The sequence below is a fragment of the Oryctolagus cuniculus genome, chromosome X, assembly GCF_964237555.1.
Source record: "Oryctolagus cuniculus chromosome X, mOryCun1.1, whole genome shotgun sequence".
In the NCBI taxonomy this organism is placed as follows: Eukaryota; Metazoa; Chordata; class Mammalia; order Lagomorpha; family Leporidae; genus Oryctolagus; species Oryctolagus cuniculus.
The window spans coordinates 103,356,732-103,370,324 of NC_091453.1; the positions used below are offsets into that span (position 1 = coordinate 103,356,732).

The 13,593-nt window shown below is 36.9% G+C and overlaps 1 pseudogene; it reads right to left on the minus strand.

The window, feature by feature from the left end:
• Positions 1-1,971: 1,971 nt before the first annotated feature.
• LOC100354728 (large ribosomal subunit protein uL1-like) lies at positions 1,972-11,465 on the minus strand (annotated as a pseudogene).
• Positions 11,466-13,593: the final 2,128 nt, after the last annotated feature.

Here is a 13,593-nt window from a genome sequence, read left to right on the forward strand (position 1 = left end):
ATACTTTAAACCAATTCCAAACCAACATCCTTATCAAAATGTGACATATTTTTATATAAAAAGTCCTTAAGATGTAATAAAAACCATGCATAAAAGTGGACAATGCCACTTCAAGGGAACATTTTAAAAGTAGTATGGGGAATTTGAAGCGTTTTAACTGATTTATTCTGCTATTGCAATGGCAACATTACTATTAAGCAAAAAGAAAATAAACTCAATAATTAAACATTAATGTTATTTCAAAAGTCATTATTTGACAGAAATATAAGCATTATAATTGTATTTCACATGCTCAAAAATGTTAGACATCATAAAAGTGAACCTATTTTATATGAGATTATAATGGGGGATTTTTTAAAATAAGTTCAATAGGCAAAGAAGGTAAGAGAGAAAATATTTGAAGATGCTTTCAAATCCCCAAATCTAAAGAAAGATGTGTTTCCAATTAAAACACACAAATAACTAGGAAACATATTTACTATAAATTATGGACAGTACACATATTTACCAGGCATGTGAGTATATGAGTGAGATACACATATCTGCAGTTGAGCATTTTCTTTGTGTGATATATTTACACATATAATAAATATAATTACTTCAGCACCACACAAAATTTCTCCCCATCTGCTTCCAAATGAAGTCTCTCATAATTTGTTTTTAAAATAGCAGTCTTTATTTTTGTGTTTTGTCACATAGGAACTTAAATTTTAAGTGACTCTTTGTAAGGATCATATCACAATAGGATTCATTAACTTAGATTTATAGAATTTAAAAATGGTAGAGTTAAACTTCACCAACTTGGTCTTTGTGTATTTATTTATGCAAATACCATGAGTCTACTGACTGAAGAAGATAGAGTGTTCTTTTGAGCAATGCTTGTAATGTCTTTGAAAAAAACGTATTAGAGACAATATGGAAATACATAAACACAGGAGTGGAAGCCTAAATGTCTTGCTTCAAGATATAATCTGGGGGCCAGCACTGTGGGGTAGCGGGTAAAGCCATGGCCTGCAGTGCTGGCATCCCATGTGGGCACCAGTTCAAGTCCTTCTATGGCCTAGGAAAGCAGTAGAAGATGGCCAAAGTCCTTGGGCCCTGTACCCACACGGGAGACCTGGAAGAAGCTCCTGGCTCTTGGCTTTCGATCAGTGCAGCTCCGGCCATTGAGGCCATTTGAGAAATGGATCAGCGAATGGAAGACCTCTCTCTCTCTCTCTCTCTCTCTCTCTCTCTCTCTCTCTCTCTGCCTCTCTGTAACTCTACCTTTCAAATATTTATTTATTTATTTGAAATAAATGCCAGGTAGCAGGGACCCAACTATTTTGTGGCACCACATACATCCTCCCAGGGTGCACATTATCAGGAAGCTGGAGTTGAGAGCAGTGGTTAGAGTTGACCCCAAGGTATTCTGATATGGGTTACACACATCCCAAGTGACTGCCTAAATTCTGTGTCAAATGTCTGCCACCAGTGGAAGACTTATTACTGATTCTTGCAGATTTGATTTTATTTTTACTCATTAGTAATATGTTCAGCCTTTCTATTCTTTTTTTTTAAGATTTATTTTTATTTATTTGAAAGAGTTACAGAGAGAGGTAGAGACAGAGAGAGAGGTCCTCCATCCGCTGACTCACTCCCAAGATGGCCGCAATGACCGGAGCCGCGCTGATCTGAAGCCAGGAGCCAGGAGCTTCCTCCAGGTCCCCCACACGGGCGCAGGGGCCCAAGGACCTGGGCCATCCTCCACTGCTATCCCACAGCTTTTGTATTCTTTAAGATTCAGTCTGGCATGGTGTATGCATCTAGGAATTAGGCCATTTCTTCTTGATTATCATATCTGTTGTTACATAGTGATTCACAATAATGCTATAATAATGCTTAATGATATTTTTATTTTTATGTCTTTTATCCTTTCTTCTTCCTTTTTTTTTTTTTTTTTGGTGACACCATAGTTCATTAGGATGTACTTTAATACAGGCACTGCAGCTTTCCCAGGGTGCTCTTAAGGCCTGGACGTTCTGCCAATTCTTCTTGAGCAATGACACCAGGCAGTTGACAGCCAGGTGGACGTTGTACACTAGCTCATCATATGCTATCCTTATGTCGCCAACTGCCATGGCCAGACAGAGCACCTTCTTCATCTGGAACTTCATTGTGGACTGTATCTCTTGGAGTCTGGCCACCAGATTCTCATTGGGCATCAGCCAAAAAGGGAACTTGCCAGCCTTACTTAGGCCTGGGCCCAGGATTTATGAGATCGGCTTGATCAGAGACTCTGAGGGTAAACAGGCATGATACTTAGTGAGCTTTTTGACCAGCTTCTTGTTGTCGTGGAGCTTCTTCAGAGCCTGGATGTCCAGGTGGGGGATATTCACAGCCTTGGCCTCATCACAGTGCTACTGGTCTCCCAGGACAAACACGGAGAACTTGGGGCGGGGAGTAGACTCCAGCCTGATGATGCCCAAGAAGCATTTGCTCTTTTGAGGATCCTAACTTTTCAAGGTGATCTGAAGCTCCATTGTTTCCGAAAACTTTCAGCGCCTGTGCTGGTTACAGAACAGGACTTCTGCAGTGCCTCATACAGGATGTCTGCTCATGGTTCCTCGCACCACCGTAACCAGAAAAGAGCTATTCTTTTTCTTTTAGTTGTCTGTTCTTTAATGTCATATTCAAAGAGTCATTAACAATAACAATGTCAAGAAGAATTTTCTCTTTGTTTCATTAAAGGGATTTTATAGTTTCAGGTCTTATGTTTAAGTCTTTAATATAGTCCTAGTTGATTTTTCTGTATTGTTTAAGATAAGTGTCTAGTTTCAGCATTTTTATATGGATATATAATTTTCTCAGAACCATTTGTTAAAGAAACTATGCTTTTCACACTGTATTCTTGGAACCTTTGTTGAAAATCAGTTGGCTGAAAATGAGTAATTTATTTTGTATTTTCTATTCTGTTTCATTGGTCTATAAATCTGTTTTAACGCCAGTACCATACTATTCTAATTACTTTGTAGTAAATTTTGAGATCAGGGAGTGCAATGCCCTCTATTTTTTCTCAAGATTGCTTTGGCTATTCAGTGATCCCATGAGATTCCATGTGAATTTTAGGATTGTTTTCTATTTTGTAAAAAAAAAAAAAGCCATTAAGATTTTGATTGAGGATACACTAAAGCTGTGGATGGCTTTGGATAGCATAGACATTCTAAAAATATTAAGTACTTCAGTCCATGATCTTTGGATAGCATAGACATTCTAAAAATATTAAGTACTTCAGTCCATGATCATGAAATGCCTTTCTTGTTACCTGTGTCTTTTTTAAAATTTTATTTTATTTGTGTTTTTAAATGCTTTCAGCAAGCAATATGTAGTTTTCAATGTATGAGTCTTTTTTCATTTTTTTAGTGTATGAGTCTTTCTTTCTTTCTTTCTCTCTCTCTTTTTTTTTTTTTTTTTTTTTTTTTTGACAGGCAGAGTTAGACAGTGAGAAAGAGAGACAGAGAGAAAGGTCTTCCTTCCATTGGTTCACCCCCCAAATGGCCGCCAGGGCTGGCGCTGCCGCAATCCAAAGCCAGGAGCTAGGTGCTTCTTCTTGGTCTCCCATGGGGTGCAGGGCCCAAGCACTTGGGCCATCCTCCACTGCCTTCCCAAGCCACAGCAGAGAGCTGGACTTGAAGAGGAGAAACCAGTACACAATCCGGCGCCCCAACAGGGACTATAACCCGGGGTGCCGGCACCGCAGGCGGAGGATTAGGCTGGTAATCCACGGTGCCTGCCAAGTGTATCAGTCTTTCACTTGTGTTATTAGCTTTACTTCTTTCGATGCTTTGTAAATGGAATTATTTTCTTGATTATTTGTAATTCATAGTTATGCAGATACAAAACAGATTTTTATATTTTGATTTTGTAAGCTGCAAATTAACTAAATTTGTTTATTACTACTACCAAGTTTTTTGTCTTAAATGTTTTCTACACATGAGATCATGACATTTGTAAACACTACAATTTAATTTCTTTCTTTTTGATTTGGATGCTTTTTGCTTCTTTTTTTTCCTAATTGCTATGACAGGCATCCCATACTATGTTGGATAAAAGTAGTGAGAGTTCTCATATTTGTCTTATTCCTAAAATTACAGGAAACATTTTAAACTTTTAATTATTGCGTATGATGTTAGCTGTGGGCTTGTCACACACAGCTTTTATTATGTTGATGTAAATTCACTCTATACCTAGCTAGTTGAGAGCTTTTTATAAGCAATGGGCATTAAAATGTTAGCTATTGTGAATTGAGCTGTAACAAACATGGGGGTATAGATAACTCTTTCATATGTTGATTTCATTTCATTTAGGTAAATTCCCAGGAATGGGATGGCTGGGTCATACAGTAGATCTAATTTCAGATCTCAGAAGAATCTCCATATTGTCTTAATTTTGTTGATTTTCTTCTCATTTTTTATATTTCATTTATTTCAGTTATATACTTTTATTGCCTTCCCTCTGCTAATACTAGGCTTAATTTCTACTGCTTTTCTGATTCTTTGAAGTATAAATGTAGGTTGTTTATTTGGAAGGCTTCTGCTTTCCTAATATATTTTATTGCAATAAAACTCCCTCTTATTACTACTTTTGCTGTGTATTTTTGGTACATGGCATGATGTTAGTCTTCTATTTGTTAAGAATTTCTTTTGGACCTAATCTATGAGCTATCCTGGAGATTGTTACATATGCACTTGAGAAGAATGTATAATCTGCTAATTTTGAGCAGAATGTTCTCATATGCCCTTCATGTCTACAATTTTGCTAAAGATTTGGAATCTGTGGTATACTTTCACAATGTGAATTAAGTAAGGCTATTTAACAAACATATCACCTCACATACTTAGCATTTCTTTGTGGTAAAACCATTTAAATATTTTCTTTTAGCAACTTTTAAATATAGAATGTGTTATTTATTATAGTAGTCATTATGTATAATATATCATTAAATTTATTACAGATATACAACAGAAATTTTGTATGGTTTGATCAATATCTCCCCTTTCCATATCTACTCTACTCTTCCCATCTTCTGGTAACCATAATTCTACTCTCTATTTTATGAATGCAAGTCCTGTACATTCTATATATTAGTGAAATGATATGATATTTGTCTCTCTGTGCCTGGCCTATTTTACACAGCTTAATATCCTCCAGGTTCAACAAATAATGGAACTGCCACTTCCTTTGAAGGCTGAATTCCATTGTTTACATATACCACATTTTCTAGAACACAAAGTTCAACATTTTAAATATGGATTATACAGATGGCTCCAAATGTTGAAGCTTTTCCCTAAGCTTTGTTCTTTGTGGATTTACTTAAAAACTAACTTATAGAAAATCTAACATATTAGTGAGTATGTGTTTATTAAGTTTTCAGGTGAACACATCCATGTAACTATTACCTGGATAACTATAATCTGAATGTCTGTGTTCCCTCAAACTTTGCATGTTGAAAATCTAATCACAATTGTGGTGGTATCGAAAGCTGGGTCCTTGAGAGATGATAAAATCATGAGGCCAGCACCCTCAAGAATGGGATTAATACCATTGTAAAAGAACTCCCAGTGAGCTGGTTTCTTTCTTTTTCCAGGTGAGGACACTGAGAAAGTGCCATTTGTGATCCACTCCTCACAAGACACTGAATAGCTTTTCACCTTAATTTTTAATTTCCCTGGCTCCAGAACTGTGAGAAATAAATTTCTGCTGTTTATATCTTATTAAGTCTATATTTTTTACAGTAACTTGAATGGACCAAGACATAGATCAGTAAGTAGAATATTAGTAACGTAACAGGGGACTTAGTCGTGCTCCTTTCTAGTCATTATCACCACTAAAGCAGTCTAGGGCAGTAAATTAGAAAGGGAAATGTAGCATACAGTGTTATGAAAATCAAGTAAGGTTTTTGAGAAAGGATAAATCATTGTATTGATTAAGCAGTGCTATTAGGTCAAATGAAATAAGTTATGAAAATGCATCAATGTATTCAACAACACAAATGTTTTTGTTGACTCTGTCAAGAATATTTTTTGGCAAATACATAGAGGAAAATGTTTTATTGGAATTGGCTGAAAAATGAGCAGAGAAGAAACTTTTGAGATATCCAACACAAAACATCTTACAGGGAAGACAATTCGAAAAGGAAGCAGAATAGTGTAGAAGCTGGAGAGAAATTCAGCTGGAGAGAGGTTATTTAAAGTAGTAAAATTCTTAGCATTATTGTATTATTAGAAATAATGTAATTTACAAAATGGTTCTAATATTGGGGTCTTTACAATGTCATGAGTTTGAGTTAAACAGGATATTTCAATGGAAAAATAATTTATTCATGAGTCAATTATACAAATCTCAAGGAAAAGCACAAAGTGTCAATGATAACCCAATGTTGGATAGCAGCCTAGCAGGAAGAATTCAGAATTTAACTTTCTTCAAACTGCTGACATACGCGGAAATAAGCACAAGTTCTTAGGCTGAATTTTATCCCCCACAAAGTCATATACTGTATTCTTAACCCCCTCAGCTTAGAATGTGAACATATTTGGTTTTAGGATCTTTAAAGAGGATATAAAGTTAAAATGAAGTTGTTTGTGTGGGCTCTAATCAAAGATAACAAGTGTTCTTATAAAAAGAAGAAAAAGTCCATACACACAGAGAGGGAAGATCACGAGAAGACATAGGGAGAAGATGATCATTTGAGGCCTCAGCAAAAATGCAAGCTGGCTAACAACTCAGTCATGGATTTCTGGCAACCAGAACTGGGAGAAAATAAATTTCTTTCTTGCATAAGCCACTTAGTTGTAATTTGTCTTGACAATCCTTGTAAATGCATCACTGTGCCTTTAAAGTTGCTAGACTTAATTCCTAGTTAGAGTAGATTTGCATGTATAATTCATATTTAAGCATGTTTGGTTTGTAACATCCTGGTAATTATATCTACTGTAAATCTAATTATGAGTATGTGTGTCTGTGTATCTATCTGTATGGATGCACATATGTATGGGTTTGTATATACACCATGTGAAAACACAGCAAGAAGGTATCCTCCTGAAATTGAAGAGCAGCCCAAGCATCAAAGTTGTCAGCTCCTAAATCCCGCAGTTCTCAGTATCCAAAACTGTGTGAAATACATTTCTCTTGTTAATAAATTACCAGTTTAAGGTATTTTTTATAATAGTACAGACTAAGAGACCTGTCACGCAAAAATCACTAAAGGGAAACCTTTGCTGAAAGAAAGAGACTATAAACAATAACCTGACTCCACATGAATCTATAAAGGACACCTGAAAAGAATTCCTACATAGATAAGTACAAAAGATAGTGTAAATCCATATTTATGTGTATCTGATCTTTTGCTATTTTATTTAAAAGATAATTGTATGAATAAATACGTATAAAATATATTTGGGGGACTATAATTTTAAAATAAATAGATTGAAATTACATAAGAGCACTTTTTAATTACGCTATTAAAATTCCGTTTGTAGTGATCTGAACTTCTGACAAATTATTAATTGCAATATCCAGGATAACCACTAAAGAATGAACACACACACACACACACACACACACGCATGCATGAGTGGACTTCAAAAAATTCATGGAAATGTGCATGAATGTTTTGAATTTGCTTCATATTACAGACAAACACACACACATTTAAAATGATTTACTGGAAAATATCTTTATAACTCAAATGAAAGCAACAGCAGGTGGCTGGCACTGTGGAGTAGCGGGTAAAGTCACCTCTTGCAGTGCCAGCATCTCATATCGGTGCCGGTTCAAGTCCCAGCTGCTCCACTTCCGATCCAGCCACCTCTCTCTCTCTCTCTCTCTCTCTCAGCCTCTGCCTCTCTCTAACTCTGCATTTCAAATAAATAAATAAATCTTAAAAGAAAAAATAACAGTAGGTGAAGAGAGGGACACAACTGAAACAATATACAGAAAAAAATAGCAAAATGATAAATACATTATTAATTATATTGCACTTGAATGGATTCAACAGTTGAGTCAAAATCAAAATTATGGTAGAATGGATAAGAAAAATGATGTAAATATGTGCTTTATATTGTAGATATATTTTATTCTTTTTAAAAGATTTTATTTATTTCTTTGAGAGAAAGATTTACAGACAGTGATAGGGAGAGACAGAGAGGTCTTCCATCCACTGTTTCATTCCCCAAATGAATACAATGGCCAGAGCTGTGCAGATCTGAAGCCAGGAGCCAGGAGCTTCTTCCAGGTCTCCCACACAGATGCAGAGCCCAAGCCATTTTCCACCTCTTTCTCAGGCCATAGCAGAGAGCTGGATCAGAAGAGAAGCAGCCAGGATTAGAAACAGCACATATATGGGATGCCAGCACCACGGTGGAGGATTAACCTATTGTGCCACAATGCAGGCCCCAATTGTGTATATATATATATTTACATATATATAAGAAAATATATATATATTAAAGATTTATTTTATTTGTTTGAAAGACAGAGTTACAGAGAGATGTAGAGACAGAGAGAAAGGTCTTCCATCCACTGGTTAACTCCCCAGATGGCCACAACAGCTAGAGCTGCACCAATCTGAAGCCAGGAGCCAGGAGCTTCTTCCTGGTCTCCCACGCTAGTGCAGAGGCCAAAGGACTTGGGATATCTTCTATTGCTATCCAAGGCCATAGTGGAGAGTTGGATTGGAAGAGGAGCAGCCGGGACTAGAACCAGTGCCTATATGGGATGCCGGCACTGCAGGCCAGGGCTTTAACCCACTAAGCCACAGCGCCGGCCCCTTATGTATATATTTTAAAGTCAAAGACATAAATTGGTTTATTGTGAAAAGATAGGAAGAGATACCATCACTCAAGCGGTTTCTAAAAGAGAGCTAGAGAGCATATATATCAGATAAAAAAGAATTGAAGGTGAAACTTTTCTTGAAGACAAACAAAGCAATTTTAAAATTAATTATTTTTTTTTTGACAGGCAGAGTGGACAGTGAGAGAGAGAGACAGAGAGAAAGGTCTTCCTTTGCCATTGGTTCACCCTCCAATGGCTGCCGCGGCCGGTGCACCGCGCTGATCCGAAGGCAGGAGCCAGGTGCTTCTCCTGGTCTCCCATAGGGTGCAGGGCCCAAGGACTTGGGCCATCCTCCACTGCACTCCCGGGCCACAGCAGAGAGCTGGCCTGGAAGAGGGGCAACCGGGACAGAATCCGGCGCCCCGACCGGGACTAGAACCCGGTGTGCCGGCGCCGCAAGGCAGAGGATTAGCCTAGTGAGCCGCGGTGCCGGCCACAAAATTAATTATTTTTAAGGATTTATGTTATTCATTTGAAAGGCAGAGTGAAACAGAGAGAAGGAGAGACACAGAGAGAGAGAAATCATAGATCTACTGGTTCACTCTCCAAATGGCCACAAAGGCTAGGGTTGGTCAAGGACGAAGCCAGGGGCACAAAGCTCCATTTGGGTTACCCACATGTGGGTGGCAGGGTTCCAAGCACTTGGGCCATCTTCCTTAGCTGAATCAGAAGTGGAGCTACCAGGACTTGAATCAGTACTCCCATGTGGGATGCTGATGTTGGAAGTGGTGGCTTAACCTGTTGAACCACAGTACTGACCCCAAACAAGAAAGGATTTTTAAAAAATTTTTATTGTTTCGATTTTAAAAAGTTTTATTTTTTGTATTGTAAAGGCAGAGTGCCAGAGATGGGGTGGGGAGAGGAAGACAGGGAGAGAGGAAGAGAGGGAGAGGGAGAGGGAGAGGGAGAGGGAGGGGGAGGGGGAGGGGGAGGGGGAGGGGGAGGGGGAGGGGGAGGGGGAGGGGGAGGGGGAGGGGGAGGAGGAGGAGGAGAAGGAGAAGGAGAAGGAGAAGAGAGAGAGAAAGAGAGAGAGAGAGAGAGAGATTCCATCATTTGTTACACTCCCCAAGGGAATCTTTTTAATGATAAGAAGTGTAATTTCTCTAGAACACAGAACAATTATAAATATACCTGACAACAGAACCCCCCCACCACCACCAATAGTAGCTGATGTTGAAAGAATTTAAGGGACAAATAGACAATTCAATTATAATAGTAGGGCACATAGATCTCTATATTTGAAAAATAGATAGAATAGCTAGAAAAAAGGAAATTAGAGAGTTAACTATAAATCAGTAGCCTTAACAGGTATCTGTGTACTCCACATGCCATCCAGTAACAGCAGAATCTATTGTTCTGCCTATACAATAAACAATCCTTCATTTAGACAAAAAGTTCTACAGGATAGATGATAACTTAGACCGAAAAAACAAGAAAAACAAATTTGAAATGATTCATATTATATAAAGTACTTTTCCAACTACAGTGGAATAGTGACTTTATGAAAATAAAAACTATCATAAGGGGACAGGATAAAGTTGTATGCAAATAAATTCAACCAGATTAAATGGAAAGTAAACCTCAAAAAGATCAATCAATCCAAATAGCCCAATTTCAATTTACCAACAGAGTGAAGGAAAGTTTGAGAGTAATAACACAATGTTTTCAAGCTTAAAGAACAAGGGACTTCATGGAGCTGGTATTTAGCCCAGTGGTCCACATGCCCTTATCCAATACTGGAGTGTTGGAGTTTGAGACCCAGCTCCAGGTCCAACTGCAGCTTTTTGCTTATGTGTACCTTGGGAGGGAGGTAGCAGTGATGGCTCAAGTAATTGGATTCCTACCACTTGCATGGGAGACCTAGATTGCATTCCTGGCCTAGTCCTAATCCTGGCTATTGCAGACATTTGGGGAGTGAAACAGCAGAGAAGATACTTTCTCTCTCTCCCTCCCTCCCTCCCTCTCTCCCTCTATCCTTCTTTTCCTCCCTCTCTCTTCCTCTCAAATAAATATGAAAACTATGATATATCAAAGACCTGATTATGCACCCAGTACAACAAATAAGAAGAATACATTATTATAAAACAGAAACAAACAAAACAACTAAACCTAAATGCCTCCTTCTGAAAGTTTAGAACACCAAAGATAAAAAGAATCTCCTAAGCTATAGCACACAAGATAGAAAAAACAAAGAGGTCAACTACAAAGAAGCACTACTCAGATTGGCATCAGAGTTTTCATAAACAATACTGGATAAAAATGCCTTTCATCTTCTGATATAAACTAGTTTTGAGTCTCTAAATCTACACCAAGACAAACTATTAAATGATATCTAGGGCGTATGAAAACATTGATACATATAAGAACACAAGAGATAACTTCCTCTTTCTTAGGATGATTCTTGACTGGAGCGCAATGAAACAAGATGAGAAAAATGTGCATAGCATGAATTAATTTCATCTAATCTAAACTGATTTTACTTTTATCATAAATTGTTGCTTCTTGGTCATGTTAGGACATGTATTAGTTAAAGATAAATGGTGCTCCTAACCATGCACACTGGTAATGCTTCGAGATCTGGAGACAATGTCCATCTTTGCATGAAATAGCAACAGATGAAAAGAAGCCTGCATTTGAGATTTCTGGACATGTTCAATGCATAGCCTTCTGATGATGATGCTGTACCATATTCTTTGCCTTCTATGAAGCCATTTTGTAAGTGTGAACAGTGTAAAGTCTGTGAGATAGTTTCATAATTGAAAATTCAAACTGATTTATGTATAATTAATGGAACATGAGGTATCAAAAATTATTCTAATCCTACTTCTTTTCTTCTGGTGTTAACTGGGTAAATGTGTAGCAGAACAAAGGTACATCAAGTAAAGCTGACAACTATTAGACAGACAGCTCTGAAATGCAAAGGGGGATAGGAAGTTTTACAGATTGAATGATATCTTAGTGAGTGCATTAGCTTTCTACTGCTGCTCTAACAGATTGCCACAAATCCAATAGCTTAAAGCGACACTAATTTACTATCTTACAGTTCTCTAACTCAGAATTCTAAAGTGAGTATCATTTGGCTGAAACCAAGGTGTCAGTTGGGCTGTACTTCTTTTTGGCGGCTCCACAGAAGAAAAAAATTGTCTTTTATTTACCAGCTCATAATCCGTTCTTCCATCTTCAAAGCCAGCAGTGACTGGTTGATTGCATCACTCTGACACTGACTCTTCCCCTATACACTCCAATTCCACTTTGAAGAACCATTTGATTACCCTGGGTTCAAACAGATAATCTAAGATAATTTCTCAATTTCATAGTCAGCAGATTAGTAACTTTATTTCTATCTGTAATCTAAACCTCCTTTGCTCTTGTAAATTAACATATTAAGGGAGATATAAGCTATCTGGAGTTGTAGGGAGACCATGTCTATGGCTACCTCAGTGAATTTAAAGCCTAAATAAAAGAGATATTAGAAAATTGAGGTAGGGATGACATGTGCAGGAGCATGGTGTAATATATACCCCTCTCCCAAAAGAAGCATTTAAATGAAGAAAATTATAGATGTCTTTCACATGCTTGGTTAAGTAGAATCTGAGCTATTTAATTTTTGTAGCTATTGTGAATGGGATTGCTCCTTAAATTTCCACAAAATCACTGTTAGTGAATAAAGATTCCTGACTTGCGTGTTGATTTGTGGATGTCATATTGTTTGGTATATAGATATTTATAGTTGTTGTCTTTGCTGACTTATACACCTTAGATAATAATATACCCTCTTTCCTCTTTTTATGGTATTAAAATGTCCACTCCTGCTTTCTTTGTGTTTTTTTTTTTCCTGGTATCTATTTAATTCTCAAACCTTCTAGATTTTTTGGTTTGGGTACATCTCTTACATGCAGCATTCAGCTGAGTTTGTTGGGTGACCCATTCTGAAACGTGCTTGACCTAAATAAATGTTTACTTTTACTTAACATATATGAATAAAATTTTATACATATTTATATCTGTGGTGACCATTTTTGTCCTGAGTGTATGTATATTGTAAGTTCAGAAATATTTAGTCAAGGAAAATCACTAAATCTTGGTAAGAAAACTTAGAGTGTGTGACATTTAGCTAGCAGAATAATCAAGGAACTTGAAGACAGTTTGTAAAGGATTATATAATCAAAAGATTAGAGATAAAGAAAGAACAAAGGTGGTCTCAGAAATTTTGAACACATATGCATAATAGGAATAATAAAAGGAGAAGTAACAATGACAAAGAAATGGAGAAGATATTTGAAGAAATAATGGATGCAAGCTTGCTAAATTTGATTGAAAATATTAATCTATCTATCCAAGCAGTGCAAAACTCCAAGGATAATAAACAGAAAGAGACATACACTTCACATAAAAATCAAAATGTTGAAACAAATGGAAAGTTTTGACAAAATGAAGAAAAGATTATTCATCATGTACCAGGTAACTCAAATACTGTTCACAGCAGAACTCTCATTAGAAATAATGGGATCCACAAAGCAAAAGTTTGTGATATTTAAAGTGTTGAAGAAAGACCGTACTATATCTCAAGATCATGTTTTTTTTTCAAAAATGAATAATAAAATAAAGTATTCTAAGGTGAACAAAATATGTTGGAAATATTCACTAGCAAATATGCCCTACAAGAAATACTAAAGTGAATCTTTCAGACCAAAAAGAAAGTACATTAACAGTATCTTGAGC